Source organism: Talpa occidentalis, unplaced genomic scaffold, assembly GCF_014898055.3.
Source record: "Talpa occidentalis isolate TD23 unplaced genomic scaffold, MPIMG_talOcc4v2.1 talOcc4.2, whole genome shotgun sequence".
Taxonomy (NCBI): domain Eukaryota; kingdom Metazoa; phylum Chordata; class Mammalia; order Eulipotyphla; family Talpidae; genus Talpa; species Talpa occidentalis.
The window spans coordinates 89,450,442-89,467,443 of record NW_023602073.1 but is presented as its reverse complement, the minus strand read 5'-3'; the positions used below and the strand labels follow the sequence as shown (position 1 = coordinate 89,467,443).

At 39.5% G+C, this 17,002-nt stretch overlaps 2 protein-coding genes across 3 annotated transcripts in view; one reads left to right on the top strand and one right to left on the bottom strand.

The window, feature by feature from the left end:
* TTK (TTK protein kinase) overlaps positions 1-17,002 on the bottom strand; it is a 67,594-nt gene that overhangs the window by 44,984 nt on the left and 5,608 nt on the right. The window contains exon 2 of one of the 2 annotated variants that reach the window (XM_054698982.1): positions 9,623-9,777. The exons of the other annotated variant lie outside the window; for it this stretch is intronic. The gene's annotated coding sequence lies outside the window, so the exon portion shown is untranslated. The remainder of the gene's footprint in view (positions 1-9,622; positions 9,778-17,002) is intronic. 2 annotated transcript variants of the gene reach the window in all.
* ELOVL4 (ELOVL fatty acid elongase 4) overlaps positions 4,371-17,002 on the top strand; it is a 42,915-nt gene continuing 30,283 nt past the window's right edge. Inside the window, exon 1 of the mRNA XM_054698985.1 lies at positions 4,371-4,409. The gene's annotated coding sequence lies outside the window, so the exon portion shown is untranslated. The remainder of the gene's footprint in view (positions 4,410-17,002) is intronic.

Sequence of the window (17,002 nt, the reverse complement as noted above, 5' to 3'; positions counted from 1 at the left end):
AGGCTTGCAACTGAGCCTGCCTTAGCTCTGAAGGCGCCATGAAAATGCTAGTGGAATGCAAATTCTCCAAGACCTCACTAGCCTGCAGGTATTCAGGGTCACCTGAAGACTTTTCAGATTTCAGGGCTTATATCACCTATTTGCATAATGCTGATCTTCAGCCCCTTGTTCTCTTTCACATTTCTAAGAGTCACAGGGGGTGTCTAACTTGTGATCAGAAACAAGTTTAGCCTTACTGGATACCACATTTCTCCACCCTGCATTACCACTGCTCTCCCAGACCCTGTTCCTCCGAGTGCCTCTCCCCAGCAAATCTTTTTGGCACTCTGTGGTTCTTAAAAGTTTGCAGCATCAAAACTTGCTGATTTGTGGCAAATTGCAGCTACTTGTCTGTCCTTTGTAACATTTAATCTGAGGTATCAAAAACAGTGCTGGGTGTGCAACAGGGTGGTCCCCAGGAAAGGGGGAGGTTCCCTGCCCCACTCAAGGGAGGGTGGAGCTGAGCAGGAAGAGGAGAAGCTGCAGAAGAGACTGAGGAAGGAAGCAGGATGGAGCCAGGAGACCTGGAGGAGGCTCATGGAGCCTAGAGACACGTGAAGAAACTGCGCTTGTCTTTTGGTCGTGGACTTGTTATAGTACAGGGAGAGGGGCAGCCCAAACCCCGCAAACCTGCCTATTCTACATGGGTTCTGCCATCCACCGCATCAACACAAAACACATGAGACTAATGGGAAGGATCTTTAATAAAACTAGGAAACAATACAGGTAAGGCAAAGAGTCTAGTTTCTAAATGAAGCACCCAAAGTTACCCGTCCCCTCGTGGGTAAAAGTCCATCCATATGGGATCGGCCCAGAACAAGGCCCCAAAGCCTGCCACAAGTCTAAAGCATTTTCCAGTGGGGACCCACAGAAAAGGGTCACAAACAACCGGACAAGCCCGGAAGGAAAAGAGCAAAATCAACATCAAGATAAAAGCTGCCACTGTCACCTCCCCACAGGTCTCACCCACATCTGTGTCACCCAGTCCACGACCAAAAGACAAGCGCAGTTTCTTCACGTGTCTCTAGGCAAAATGCGCCTCCTCCAGGTCTCCTGGCTCCATCCTGCTTCCTACCTCAGTCTCTTCTGCAGCTTCTCCTCTTCCTGCTCAGCTCCACCCTCCCTTGGGTGGGGCAGGGAACCTCTCCCTTTCCTGGGGACCACCCTGTTACAGACTGGGTGACACAGATGTGGGTGAGACCCATAGGGAGGTGACAATGGCAGCTTTTATCTTGATGTTGATTTTGCTCTTTTCCTTCCGGGCTTGTCCGGTTGTTTGTGACCCTTTTCTGTGGGTCCCCACTGGAAGATGCTTTAGACTTGTGGCAGGCCTTGGGGCCTTGCTCTGGGCCAATCCCATTTGGATGGACTTTTACCCACGAGGGGATGGGTAACTTTGGGTGCTTGATTTAGAAACTAGATTCTTTGCCTTACCTGTATTGTTTCCTAGTTTTATTAAAGTTCCTTTTCATTAAAGTCTCCTATGTTTTGTGTTGATGCGGCGGATGGCAGAACCCATTTAAAATAGGCAGGTTTGCGGGGTTTGGGCTGCCCCTCTCCCTGTCCTATAACAGATTTAGGTATGTGTGACCTAATGGTTTATGGTGTGTTCAGCAAACGTTCTTCCAGTTTTTAGTTATAGCCTCAAGTAATCTAACACCCAGACAGATTGTTAGGACTGGGCCAGAACAGATGTGACAGCTGAAAGGTTCGGTGCGGTAAAGAAAAGGAGAGCCAGGCTACATTTCTCAAAGGGAGGGAAAGTTTATTGCGCCCCGGGCGGACCTCACAGACCCAAGGCGGGGGTCAGTGGAGTCGCGCGCGTTGTTAGGGGGAAGCAGGGTTTTATAGGGTGAGGAGAGGTCAGGTGGGTAGTTGGGCTCGTATGGCGGGAAAAGTTTGTAGGGCGCGAAAAGGTTCATGTGGCAGGTAGAGGTTCTTTGTCTGAGAAGAGACTGGTAGGGGGAGAGGGGAGGCTCACTGCCTGAATCCTCCAGGCAGGTATCCGCATTCCTGCCCCCCCAGGTGGGCTTCCTGGTTGGCTCCTGCATTCCGGCCTCCTGCATGGACCTTTCAACAGCCACAAAGCCATCCTCATAATCTGTCTTCTCAGATGACTAACTTCTTGTGCCTCTCTCATTTCACCCTTAGGATGAATTCTTTTCCCAGAGACTCTATTTCCCCTTCAGCCTGATTTCTTCTACAGTATCTCACAATTTACCCACATATTTAGTATTGCAAGCAGGAGATGAAATTCAAGCATTTCCCCATAGACTCTTAAGGCTCCTGGAAAACAGTTTGGTTTAACAAATTCCTCCAGCATGCTCATACTGGCCTAAGCCTGCGGGAGCCACACCCCAGGTTCAAGCTGGAACTGTGCTATCCTGATGTACAAGAAAATCTTCAACTGAACTCAGCAGGGACAAACCTTAAAATCACACAGAGACACCTCACACCGTGGCAATAAAGGCAGCCAGAAGCAACAGAAGACATGAGATGGCAGTAAGAGCAATTCCAAGGCTCCCAAAGGGAAAGCAGAAGCCAGTCACCTCACAGGATATTCTACCTATAATGGGAAGGAATTTGGACTTTCAATACTTCTACTGAAATTCCTCCATGATACTCCTCAAACTGGGGACACAGGTTACTTGTTACAGTTATACATGTATAACTGTATATGTAACATATAGACTAGAATATACACAGCATTAAAATAGTTGCTCTATTTGGATGATGAAATAATCACAGTTTTTCAAAAGAAAATTTAGTTTTTATATTTCATTAGTTTCACAATTTAAAGGACAAGGAATAAAAATGAATACTGTCATGTTGTTATAGAGCAACCCCGATATTAAACGGGTTCCTGGCTGTGGGTCCTCACCCGCGCGCTTTAAAGGGACTTATGAATACTCTACTACAGACACACGCAAAAGGGTTAATAAAAGGTTTATTTACAAGAGAAAAAGAAATAAGGAAAATGTACAACTCAGGGAAAAAATAGGGAAATAAAGTCTTTAATGCGTCCTACCCGATCCGACGACCTGGAAACCCCAAAGTCACTCTCAGAGCTAGACGGACGCCGCGAGCTGGCCGAGGGCCCCAAAATGTAGAGAGAGCCCCCAAAGCCCACGTGTCTGCCTTTTGTATCCACCTGGCTGCTTAACCCCACCCTCAGGTCCCAGCCACCTTCCCTTTGGTGGTGATGGAATTTGGAGTTCCCAGTGTCTTTGGCTTTGACCTGGGGTGGGGGTGGAGTCCACAAAGCCTGTATGGAATTTGCTTTGGGACTGCCTTTTCCCCCTAACAATGTATCTGTGGACTTAACTACTCTAAGATCATCGGCATAACAGCAACCTTTTTCAAACCAAGATTAATAGTTCTCTTTAATCCATTGTTCAGTTTGTGATGGTGTACGTTAAAAGCCGTGACACAAGAATAGCAGAAACTCAGTTCATAAATTCAAAAGTGCAAGAACTATATCTGTTTATAATTTACAATTTACTTGAAATCCAACTCCATGACCCATTCTTATAGGTTGATGGGAAATTCAGTTATAATTGGGGATCCATCCTCTCATGATGTACCTGTGTCTTCTGTAACGCTAAAACTTTTGAGGGCCCCTGTCACTGATTATTTGCTCATAGTGGTTACTGCTGAAGCTTGAGGGGAGCTGTGGCTTTAGTTTGCATTCAGGGCCCTGGAATAATCAGCAAGGTAGACAGCATCTGTGTTGTAGGTATGGCCTTCTGAGTAACCCCAGGAAGAAGCCAGTATCTCTTAAGAGTCTTGCTAATTCTTACCTCTGAGGCAAGGAATTACTAAGGAACTGGTCAGCTTTTTAAATGAATAACTCCAAAAACACCACTAATGTGAATTCCTAGAGACTATTTATAACAACTAAAGCATCTATAAGTAACTTTGCAACACAGCATCTTGATAATGAACATAACTGGATTCTGAAATTCTAAAACAATTTCTTCAGATTAAATATAAGGCATAGACTAATTAGTCTTACCTATTAGTTCACCTACCTATCTATCCTTCTATCCGTGCATCCATCCAATTTAAAATTATCTTCTACTTGTGTCACCTCTGAGAAACCTGAATTAACTACTTAATAATTATCTGAATATATGTTAGTTCCAGAATTTTCTCAGTTAAGAAAAAAATTAATGCATTATATTATTCTAATATTTTGGCTTGCTTCTTACACGATTAAATGTGCATCTTTTAGAGCAATGTATTGACATTTTCCTATTCTCTTTTATATCAAATTTCCTAAAGGATTTCACTCACTCTGAGCCGGCAGATATGGCAGTGCATTTATCTGGGGTGAGGATAAAGTCACCCGCCCACAGCTTCTTGCACAAGTAAGTGTGGTCTGGCTAGAAAGCCACCTGTACCACGGTCTCCAGGATAGTGACAGCGTACCTCTTCACTCCCTGCTTCATCAGGGCAAGGTTGCACAGGACATGTTTAGCATGTTTAAAAGAATACACAGATACACTTTGCCTCAGGAGAAAGAAGAAAACAACAAGGGTCCCTTTCCTCTAAAAACAATCCAGATGAGAAAACCAAGAGGAATCTTCCCCATATAGGTGGGTGCAGGAAAATAGCCATTAATTTCCAAAACGGAGTAAAGTTTCTTCCCCATATAGGTGGGTGCAGGAAAATAGCCATTAATTTCCAAAACGGAGTAAAGTTTCTTCCCCATATAGGTGGGTGCAGGAAAATAGCCATTAATTTCCAAAACGGAGTAAAGTTTGTCCACGGGTAGGTATAATTTATAGTATACTTAACCACACGGAATTGATACATTTCCTGGTTGTCTCTTCTCATGTATGTACCGTTAAAATAATATGTGAATCGACATCATAAAAAACTCAGCTCATAACTTTCCTATGGGTTTTCCAAGAGCCTTACTCCTCAATCATAGTTTAGTTGGCAAATGGCTAAGTGTGCCACTTGAAAAGCATCATTTCTACCCACTCCACCCATTGACCCAGTTTCTGTCAAAAGTTGGAACCAACTTGTATATATTACAGGAGCTTTGAATTTGCTTTAAATCTGTCTCACTTAGATTTAACACTTGAAAGGGCAGAAGTAGGAATTCAACATATTGAAATACTTTCTAACATGTAATCAATATAATAATGATTAATGAGATCCTTCACATTCTTCTTTTCATATGAGTGCTCAGAATATTTATGTTATGTTATACTTACAGCACTTAATTCAACACTGTTACAAATACTGTATCAATTGATTAGGGTCTTCACAAATTAAGGCACAGAGAGAAGCAAGAAGACCAATGTTCTACACTACTGGGAATAATGTTAAGGAAAAAATTGACGTTGGTCTTTTTGTTGCCTAAGCATTTCTACCACTCTGAACCTCTGAAGCAGTTTCCATCTGGTGTCAGCAGTGGCAAAACCCACACACTTTCATGGGTGCTGGTGCCTTTTGTCTCAAAGGTCATAGAATAGGAGGTTTGATGAAACAGTTCCTTGGGGCCTGAATGGGGTTAGGAATGAGGATGGCTGTTTTGGGTTATGGATCACACGGGGGTAGTTCTGAGCTTTAGATGAGTAACAGAGATCCAGTGTGTTTGCTGATAAATTTATTTGTTGGTATGTCTGGGGCCTAAAGGAGGGACTGCTCTTGTCCCGGTATAAGGGAGGTGCTGAATCAGGGTAGTCCTACAGCTAATGAGGTTTTCTAGGACCACACAAGAATAGGAAGGAATAAAGACAGGTCAGGTCTCTAGGACTCTGTTAGACCAGGGACTGTGCATCTGGAATCACACTAATTTCTCAGAGTGTTGAGTGTTAGTGAAGTGCTCAGCGTGAGGGTATTTCGCCGGCACAGATTTCCCCCTGTGTTGTATTTCTTGAGACTGGCTTTGATATCAGGATTACATTTGAAAAAGAAAGAATGGAAGAGAGGGAGTCACCTTTACACAGACATATAAATAATGACTCCACTTGAAATCCCTCACCAACTCGCAATCTCTCTCACACACACATAAACACCCTTTAGTACTCATACATATCTATAAGTGACTCCAGAGGAAAATACTACATTGTTTGCTTTTTATGCATTTGTTCTAAGAAACATATGGTAAGATATGAATGACAAGTAAAAGTTACAATTTTGAGGACAGAGTTTTCAGACATCAGGAAACTTAAAACTTCTCAGTGCATAAGGATTCACTCAGGTTCCAGGTCTTGCGTTAAGTTATCACCAAAAAAAAGAGAAAATTGGCTCCAGTGTACAAACATTTATCAAACTGCTGTTTGTATATTTAGCATTTGTGTTTAATGCTATTCTTTCTGTTTTTAAAAAACATTTATTTTATTTATTTATGCAAATAAGAGTTGGGGTACAGGTCAGAGTTGCAGGGTGGGGGTGACAGGATTCACCAGAGACAGAGTGGGGAGCAGAACAAGTAGATTGACTGAAATACACTGCTGAGGGGAGACAGAAGAGGTCTGCTGCGCCATGTGGTTTAGCTCCCTGGCACTGGGATCAAACTCGTGCTACAGTGGCAGCCTATAGCTTCATAGTGCTGAGACTTAACTTCTTGTGTCACCAGAGAGGGGTTTTTATCAATATTATTTTGTCAATATTATTCTTTTTTTTTTTTAAGATTTATTTTTTTATTTACACAAGAGCTGGGGCATAGGCCAGATGTGCAGGAGGGCGAGAGGATTCACCAGAGACAGAACGGGAAACAGAACAGGCAGACTGACGAAATACACTGCTTAGGGGAGCAGTGGGCAAGACAAGAGAGGTCTGTTCACCATGTGGGTTGCTCCAAGGCTGGCGGGGATCGAACTGACACTGCAGAGGCCGCGGACAGCCTCACAGCACTGCGCTCAACTGCCTGCACCACCAGGGAGGCCCCAATATTATTCTATTTTTATCAATATTATTTTGTGTTTCATTGAATGAATAGTGTTTTAAAATAGCATTATCTTTTTTCTTACATTGGTCTTCTGGATTTCACTGAACGTAAGCAACTGATTTACCAATGCAATCATAACAATTACATAGTGAGTCAAATGCTTTAATTTTAAAATTCAAATTTTTTTCTTTAGTAAAGAAAGTTAAGCATGTCAAGGGATCGGGGAAAGGATAATTTTTTAAAACTATTTTTAAACTATTACCTCAATGTTTAAGCTATTACCTCAAGTCAAAACCAAACAATCACATGTATGTGCCTCATAAAACATAACCATAGACTGCAATGGCCCAAGAGCTATTCATTTGCAAGCTGGTTCACAGTAAAATTTAGTGCTACAATTAGTATTTTAGCATAAGTCTAATTTTTGTTCCTTGTTAAGTGGTCCAGATAGGTCTTAAGGAAATTTAGAATGTTAATATTTTCCACCATCTGCCATTTTCAAAATGAAATCCTCAATTTAATTTGGTAGAAAGATTAGCCATAGAGCAGACTATTATTACAGGATCATACATATATTCATCAGCAATAAACATAAAATTGGTTTAATTTAATTATAGTTAAAATGCTATTTAAGAAAATTTGAATGTAAGTCTTTTAGTCAGAGTGATTTTAATTCAGTACCAATTGATACAAGTCAGTTGCATCAGCCGTTTTATGATTACTGATAATCACTTTGTTTGTAGAGGCAGAAATAGAATATGTTAACACCCTGACTCTCAAAAGTATGGTCTGCAGACCAACAACATCAGCATTACCTAGGAACTTGTTAGAAATGCAAAATTGGACCTCCCTGGTGGCAGAAGAGGTTAAGCACAGCACTGTGAAGCTAGCCACAGCCACTGCAGCCACTGCAGCACGAGTTCGATCCCCAGCTGGCCAGGGAGCTACCCACATGATGCAGCAGACCTCTCCTGTCTTGCCCTTTGATCCCCTCAGCAGGGTCTTTAGTCAGTCTGCCTGTTCTGTTCCCCACTCTGTTTCTGGTGAATCCTCTCACCGCCCCTCTCTCCACCCCCACACCTCTGGCCTGTAGCCCAGTTCTTGTATGCATAATAAATAAATCTTTAAAAAAAAAAGAAATGCAAAATTATGGGCAGCATGCTAGACATACTGAATTAGAATCTTCAATTTTAACAAGATCTCCAGGGGCTGGTGTACATATTAAAGTTCGAGAAGCACTGGCTTTGTATATGTGTCTCGGTTTAAAGGTGCCTTATTCAAAGCAGTGGTAGGGACATTATCACTAAGCTCTTGATTGCAAATGTGAAGACTATGCAATTGGAGCATCTGACTCTGGCCTGAGAGAACAGAGATGCTTGAATTGGCTCTAGAGCCTGTGGAAAATTTTACTATGGACCCCATACAAGTGTGTTATGCCTCTGCTCCTCAAGCAGTAAGAACTAGTTCCATATGAATGTCAGCTTTCTGAGAGAATACAGAATTTCCTAGAAATACTTTTACATTTTGCTGAAACTTAATTCCAAAACTTTCACCAGCATTTCTAATTCAACCCAATAGTTTCACTGAAAGCCTTGTGAAGAGGAGCAGAGCAGCAGTCTTCTGTTTACCTTTTTATGGACATGTGGTCTCCTGTGCTGTGCCTCACTTCATGAGGCATATGGCATCAGTTTGACCCATTATTGGTCATATTAACTTGATCATTTCATGAAGGTATTCTCTGCCAATTTTCCATTGCACAAGTTCCTTTTCCCTTTGCTTCATGTAATTAATGTGATCTATGAAATGACATGTCAGACTATGTGATTATCCTGTTCTTTAACAATCCTGCATTCAATACTTTGAGCATTTACTGATAATTCTAGTGAGAATCAATTATTAGTATTTGTGGAATCACTGCTGTCATTCCTTCTGCAGCTCTGGGTAAGAATTGTGTTAAAAGATACAAAGATGTCACTCACTTAAATTACTTCTATGGGACTTGTAGGAATTTTATTTTTCTATATCTAACGTAAGCTACTTCAACTCATACCCTATCATTGTATAATAATTTTATTTACAGCCTGTGGAATAGAAAGCAATGCACTGGAAATACAGAATAGTAGGTGTAGTGGCATTAGTGTTTTCTTTTCTTACTACACCTTCAGTTTTCCAGGATACAAGCCATTTCTCCTGCACCATATCATGCAGAACAGACACTGTAATATTCACAATCAGTCAGACATATAAAGAGTATTCATAGATTTCAAGCAGTCATTTCTTAGTTCTAGTTGATTCGTTGTCACAATGTTTTATTTTTTTGCCTTCTTATTCTTTTTGACTAACTTTGTCCAGTTGTACCCTTTTGTGCCCATTTTCCTACTCAGAGGAAATGTCTTTTCACTTTCATGTGTAATGCTACAAAATTTGAATAAAATACTTAAGCATCAATTAGGCTGAATAAATTTTATAAATATGCACCCCATAATATAATCTACCTCCACCCACAATTCTGCCATGTTAAGAGGCTTGAAGGAGATGGTGATACATGCCTAGTTTATATTTTCTATACAAATTTACTATACCTACTCTTCTATCAATTTACTATACCTGCTCTCAATCCTTCCTCAAGGTTTTATCTCTTTTCTTTCCCTGCTGTTTCCTCTACAACGTGAGCACCTGCTTATGCTTTCCTCCTCAACGCTGTTGCAGTTCAGGCTCCTTGTGAGGGCTATGATCCATGCCTGCTTCTTCCAGGAAGCTGAAAACTGCTGTGCAATGACTCAAGGAGTCTTCTTTTGAGACTTGTTAGAGGAATTGTGTATTTTTCTCGCCTGTTGGAAAACATGACATAGTAGATAGGAGAGAAATATTTTTTGTGAGGAGACAGATGAAAATTCTAAAGAAAACCTGTATTTTCCTTTCCCAGTAAATGTCTTTTAAATTTTTTTTTTATTTTTTACATAATTGTTCATTTTTAAGCAATATTTGCTTTTCTCTACCCCATCTGGTATAGTCCCCATAGAATTCCTAGTAGATGTCTTAACAACCCTGAAAGCGAAAGTATTGTGCAGTATTAATAAAAAAATTAGAAAATATAGCTTATATTAATCTTTATAAGATTATATAAAATATAATCTTATATAAGATCTTATATATGATTATATAATATATGTTACTATATATATGTATATAATTGTATATACATAAAATAAAAAATAATTAAGAATTCCAAGTTATCTAAATTACATTTGTGGTGACCAAACCCCTACAACCCTTTTAAATTATCCTGGTATTGTGCAAGGTTTCAACATGAGAGTATATTGTACAATACTGAGAGGGTTATAATTTTTCCCATAGGAAAGAAATTCCCATAGCTATCAATAATTTTTCTTTTTGTACTTACAAAGTAAATTTTAGAACATTATATATAGCTACTTAATTCAATTACTAATGAACAACAATATTTCACATTATTTTTTTGAATTTTTTAATATATTGATAACAATGCCAGTGATAAAAGTGCCATGTTTTAAAGGCATTTAAAAATGCCTTAACAGGGCCTCCCCGGTGGCGCAGTGGTTGAGCGCTGGGTTGCGAAGCTGCCAGCGGCCTCTGCGGCACCAGTTCGATCCCCGGCTGCTCCCCGGCCACCGGAGGAGGGTCCCACATGGCGCGCAGACCTCTCCTGCCGCCCGCTGCTCCCCTCAGCAGTGTACTTCGGTCCTTCTGCCTGCTCTGCTCCCCGCTCTGGCTCTGGTGAATTCTCTCACCCTCCCGCGCTTCTGACTGTACCCAGTGCATGTGTAAACAAAACAAACAAATAAATAAATAAAAAAAAATGCCTCTATTAAAAAAATAATAATAAAAATGCCTTAACATCCATTATCCCATTTGACCGACATTACAATTATATGAAGTAGATAGGTAATGCATTATCTTCACTTATCAGACAAGAAGCACATTAAAGAGACTAATGACTTGCCCATGCCCACACACCTTAAGGCCAGAGATCAAAATAAACTGAAGCTACCTGATTCCTGGTCTAGGTTGCTTTCCATTATAATATACTATCTTCCTAGTTGCTCTTAAAATCCATGATCTGTAGCAGACAAATTCCCAAAGGAAAATCCTATTCATAAAAGAAATAGGATCTAATAGAATGTGTTCAAAATATACTGCCTTCCTTTAGTCTTGTCCTTATTTCTTCTAGATCAAAAGAAAGTAAATAAATGCATACCACCAGTAATTTACCAAAATCCCAATTATTTTGTAATTTTGTGGACTTTGTATGCAGTGGTAATTCACATGTGAACCTTAATTTGGAACTCTTTTGCATTGTTCCAGGACAAATCTTATTGGTACTATAAAAAATATTACTGAATCTAATTCATCAATGACAACTAAAATTTGCAAGTTTGCTTATTAATTAAGTTAGCCCTACCAATGTTCTCAGTAAGGCATGAAGGCATAAATTTCTCTCACTTCTTATTTTGACTTTATAACTAAGGAGAATTTTATGATTATTTAAGCATTATTCAAAGTAAGACCTCTTCAACTTAATAGGCTCTGAACAGGACATCACTTTCCAGTTTACAAAATTTTTCTTTAAAAAATACTCATTGGTGGGCCTCCCCAGTGGTGCAGCGGTTGAGCGCTGGTTTGCGAAGCTGCCCGCAGCCTCTGCAGCGCCGGTTCTATCCCCAGCTGCTCCCCGGCACCGGAGGAGGGTCCCACATGGCACGCAGACCTTTCCTGCTGCCCGCTGCTCCCCTCAGCAGTGTACTTCAGTCCTTCTGCCTGCTCTGCTCCCCGCTCTGGCTCTGGTGAATTCTCTCACCCTCCCCACGCTTCTGACTGTACCCAGTGCTTGTATAAATAAATATATAAATCTTTTTTTTTTTTAAAAAAAAAGAAAGACTCCAGGACTAGGTCATGGGTCCCTTATAAAATGCCCTCAGAGTCATTTAAAAAAATAAAAAATACTCATTGGGCCTCCCAGGTGGCACAGGCAGTTGAGCACAGCGCTATAAAGCTGTCTGCAGCCTCTGCAGTGCCAGTTCAATCCCCGCCTCGGAGCAACCCACACGGCGAGCAGACCTCTCCTGTCTCGCCCTCTGCTCCCCTCAGCAGTGTATTTCGTCAGTCTGCCTGTTTTGTTCCCCACTCTGTCTCTGGTGAATCCTCTCACCCTCCCGCACATCTAGCCTGTACCCCAGCTCCTGTCTAAATAAAATAAATCTTTAAAAATAAATAAATAAATAATAACAAATACCCATTGACCCCAGATATGAAAATTACTGATGTCAAGTATTTTAAAGAAAAGATAAAGGTCATCATAGGCAGTAATGTGATGGGGAAATCACCTTTGAGTTGATCCTCAAAAGGGAGTAGTGCCTAACATATATGGTAGAAACTCAATGAATGTTTGAGAATGAACACATGAATTAGTTAATATTCATTCATGGCATATATCTTAGCTATTACTTCTAGCAAACTACTGACATCCCCAGTCTAAATGAGTGATACATATTTCCTGTTACTCCATCATACTCCTGCTTTAATTTGTCATTAATATTTTTGTTGAGCTTAATCTCATCTTTATTGGGTGCCAGAATTTGAGCCAACAAAGTTAGCTATTTGCCAAGGTCACATAGCAAGGCAAGAGTTATTTTCATCACTCATTATACTTTTTATACTCATCTTTTTTACTTACCTCTGTGCAACATTCTTTGAGGATTGATTGTACCTGAGCCAGAGTCAGTTTTTAATAACAAGAACAAAAGCAACCAGCATTTACTGAGTACTCAATAGTACTTTATATGGCTAACCTCTTTTTAGCTTCCCAAATTGCTTATGCTGTAAGTACTATTATTAAGCATATTTTACCATAAGATTCATGATAGTTATTTCTCTAAGATAGATTCCTAGAATAGAAACTACTGCAAAAAGTATAACCATTTTTACTTTTTTTTTTAATTTTAAAATAAACAGGATTTAAGTGAAAATTGCAGTGTACATAGTTCCCATATACTCTATACCATTTCCCTTATCAATAACATCTTACCTTAGTATAGTACATTTTGTCACAACTATTGAACCAATATTGAGTCTATTCTTTATCTAGATCTCCTTAGTTTTTAATCTAATGTTCTTTCTCTATACCAAAATCCTATTTAGGCGTCTACATTACTTTTAGGTTTTCATGTCTCATTTTTTTTTTTAAAGATTTATTTATGCATATAAGAGCTGGGCTACAGGCCAGAGGTTAGGGGCGGGGTGAGAGGATTCACCAGAGACAGTGGGGAACAGAACAGGCAGATTGATCGAAGTACGTTGCTGAGTGGAGCAGGGGCGAGTCAGAAGAGGTCTGCTGTGCCATGTGGGTTGCTCCCTGGCCAGCTGGGGATCAAACTCATGCTGCAGAGGCTGCGGATTGCTTCATAGTGTGGAGCTTAACCCCTTGTGCCACCAAGGAGGCTCACTATCAACATTTCTTACCACTGATGATCTTGATCTTGATCACCTGGTTAAAGTGGTCCTTGTCTGATTTACCTATTGTAAAGTTAACCCTCCCCCCATCACACACACACACACACACACACACACACACACACACTCATACACAGAGCTGCTTTTCCATATGGAAATCTTTGGAAGGAAGTTACTATGTTCAGCTCTTACTTAAGGGATGAAGTGTTATGCTTAAGGGATGAAGTGTTATGCTCCACTTTCTTTTTTTTTTTAAAGATTTATTTATTTATTTATTTATTTATTTATTTATTTATTTATTTATTTATTTATACAAGCACTGGGTACAGTCAGAATTGTGGGAGGATGAGAGAATTCAGCAGAGCCAGAGCGGGAAGCAGAGCAGGCAGAAGGACCAAGATACACTGCTGAGGGGAGCAGCGGGCGGCAGGAGAGGTTTGCGCGCCATGTGGGACCCTCCTCCGGTGGCCGGGGAGCGAAAGGGCGCTGCAGAGGCTGCGGGCAGCCTCGCAACCCAGCACTCAACCGCTGCGCCACCAGGGAGGCCCTATGCTCCACTTTCTTGAGGGTAGAGTAGCTACATAATTATTTGGAATTATTCTGCAAGGGATATTTATCTTTTTCCTAATTAATTTATTTCTCCAATCCCTTATTTACATCAGCATGAACTCATGTGTATTTATTTTATACTTTGGGTTATAATACAATACTACTTTATCTATTGTATTGCTCAGAGTGTCCCAGTTTTGAATAATGAGAGCTCTTCTGGTTGTCTGTGTCCCTTTGCCATGCTCACATCAATTTGAGATTTTTTTCTTTAAATACTTCTTTATTTTTTGTTACTAAAAGATGTTCTGTGACCGTCTTATACAATTTCTCACCCAGAATCAGTCACCTTCCAAGGATCCAAGAATTAGTTATATTTCCAAGGATCCCTGGTTACTCTAATGGGAAAGAGTATTAGAAACCAAAATCTGGGTACTAAGTGTGCTTGTTACTTAGTCCAATTCTTCTAAGCCCTCTCAGCTGACGGAGAAAGAATATATATGTGTATATTCTACCCTGCATGTACATGCATCTATAAATATATCAGTATGTAACCATCTATATTATACAGGTTATTCTAGTATCTACAATTCTAATCTATTACCACAGGGATCATTCTAGCCTCCTTTTCCTGCTGATTTATAAACTTCCAATCCAACAATGAGAAACCTGGCTCACACCATTTCCATCCATTTTCTTAATTGTTCAATTCCAATATATATAGTAACAATCAGAATTGTTGACTTGTGACTCTGACCCTTTTTAGTGAAGTTTGCATTTCATAATACAATTGGATTCTTTTATTACAACCTGTACATATTCCATTCTGGGGTTCCCAAACCTCCTAAATGATTTAATTCTTTTCATATGTTAAGGTTCTTTTGCTGTAAAGTCTATGAATTGTCAGAAATGCATAGTGTTATTTATTTACCACTGCAGTATTATATAGAATAGTTTCACTGCCCTACAAAAATCTTATGTTTTAGACACATTCAACTTCCTCCCAACTCACTGAGCCCCTGGGAACCACATATCTTTTACTGTCTCTATATTCTGCCTTTTTAGAAGTGTCAAATAATTGGAATCATATAGTAGAAAAGATTTTTCACTCATAAGTATTTACTTAGCAACATGTAAGTTTCATTCATCTCTTTCATGGCTTGATAGCTTATTTCTTTATTTCCGGATAATATTCCATTGTATGGGTGTACCACAGTTTGTGTACCCATTCATCAGTGAAAGAGCAGTTTACCTGCTTTCAGTTTGGGGAATTATGAATAAAGCTTCATACATATTGAAGCTTTTTGTGTGAACACAGTTTTCAAATTAGTTGGGTAATACCCAGGAGCAAAATATGTCTTTTAAAGTGGCTGTACCATTCTGTTTTTCTGCTGTCAGTGAATGAGAGCATCTGTTGCTCTGTAATCTCACCAGAAATTGGTATTACCAGGTTTTCATTTTGAAATTTAACCATTTTATTAGGCAAGGAGTGAGATCTCATTGCTGTTTTAATTTGCAGTTCTCTGCTGATGAATAACATTGAACATCTCACACGTTTACTTGCCACCCTATATATTTTCTTTGATGACGTATCTAGATCACTTGTTTATTTTTAAACTGAGTTTATTTTAAATAGAATTGTTTTATTGTTGTTGAGTTTCAGAAGTTCTTTGTACAACTCAGATGCAAGTCCTTTATCAAGCGTGTTTTGCAAATATTTTCTCCAAGTCAATGGCTTATTTTTCCATTCTCTGAGCAGTCTTTCACAGAACAGTTTTTATTAATTTTATTGATATTAATTTTTTTCTTTCATGGATTATACCTTTGGTGTTACATCTAAAAATTTATCACCAAAACCAAGACTACCTAAATTTTATCCCATGTTTTTACCTAGAAATTTTATGATTAGGCATTTTGCATTTAGGTCTAGGATATAATTTGAGTTAATTTTGATAATAGCTATCTGATTTGTTTTTTGCTTTTTTCTTTTGTCTTGCATAAAGACATATAATTTTTCCATACCATTTGTTGAAAAGACTAGTCTTTGTTAATGTGTCAAAGCTGCATTACTTACAAACGTGTGAGTCTATTTCTGGCTCCATTGTTCCTCACCATTCTATATTCTTTGTTCTATGTTCTTTCCCCAACACCAAATGATCTCATCTCAATTACTGAAGTTCTAGAGCAAATCTTAAAATAAGGTCGTGTAAGTCCTTAAATTTTTGTTTTCCAGTATTGTGTTATTATCCTAGGTCTTTGAATGTCATAAAAACTTTACAATAAATCTGTTAATATTTTCAAAATAGTTTACTGGGATTTTGATTGGTATTGGATTGACTATGTAGATCAATACATAGTCATAGTCCTTCCTAGTTGGGAAGGACTAAGATCTTTTTTTTATTATTTTTTATTTTTACTATTTTTTTTAAGATCGATTTATTTATTCAGACAAGATCCAGGGCATAGGCCAGATGTGCGGGAGGGTGAGAGGATTCACCAGAGACCTAATATCATTCTTTTTTTTTTTTTTTTTTTAAATAAGGGACTAACATCTTAATAATGTTTACTCTTTCAATAAATAAAATGGGGCCTCCCCGGTGGCGCAGCGGTTGAGCGCTGGGTTGAGAAGCTGCCCGCGGCCTCTGTGGCGCCGGTTCGATCCCCGGCTGCTCCCCGGCCACGGGAGGAGGGTCCCACATGGCGTGCAGACCTCTCCTGCCGCCCGCTGCTCCCCTCAGCAGTGTACTTTGGTCCTTCTGCCTGCTCTGCTCCCCGCTCTGGCTCTGGTGAATTCTCTCACCCTCCCGCGCTTCTGACTGTACCCAGTGCATGTATAAACAAAACAAACAAACAAACCAGCAAACAAATAAATAAAGCATGCCTCTAAAAAAAAAAAAAAAAAAAAAAAAAAAAAAAAAAAATAAAATGAAGTATCATTTATCTCCATTTGTTTATATATTTTTGATTTATTTCATTTTAGGGATTTGTAGTATCCAATTATAGATCTTGTGCATAATTTAG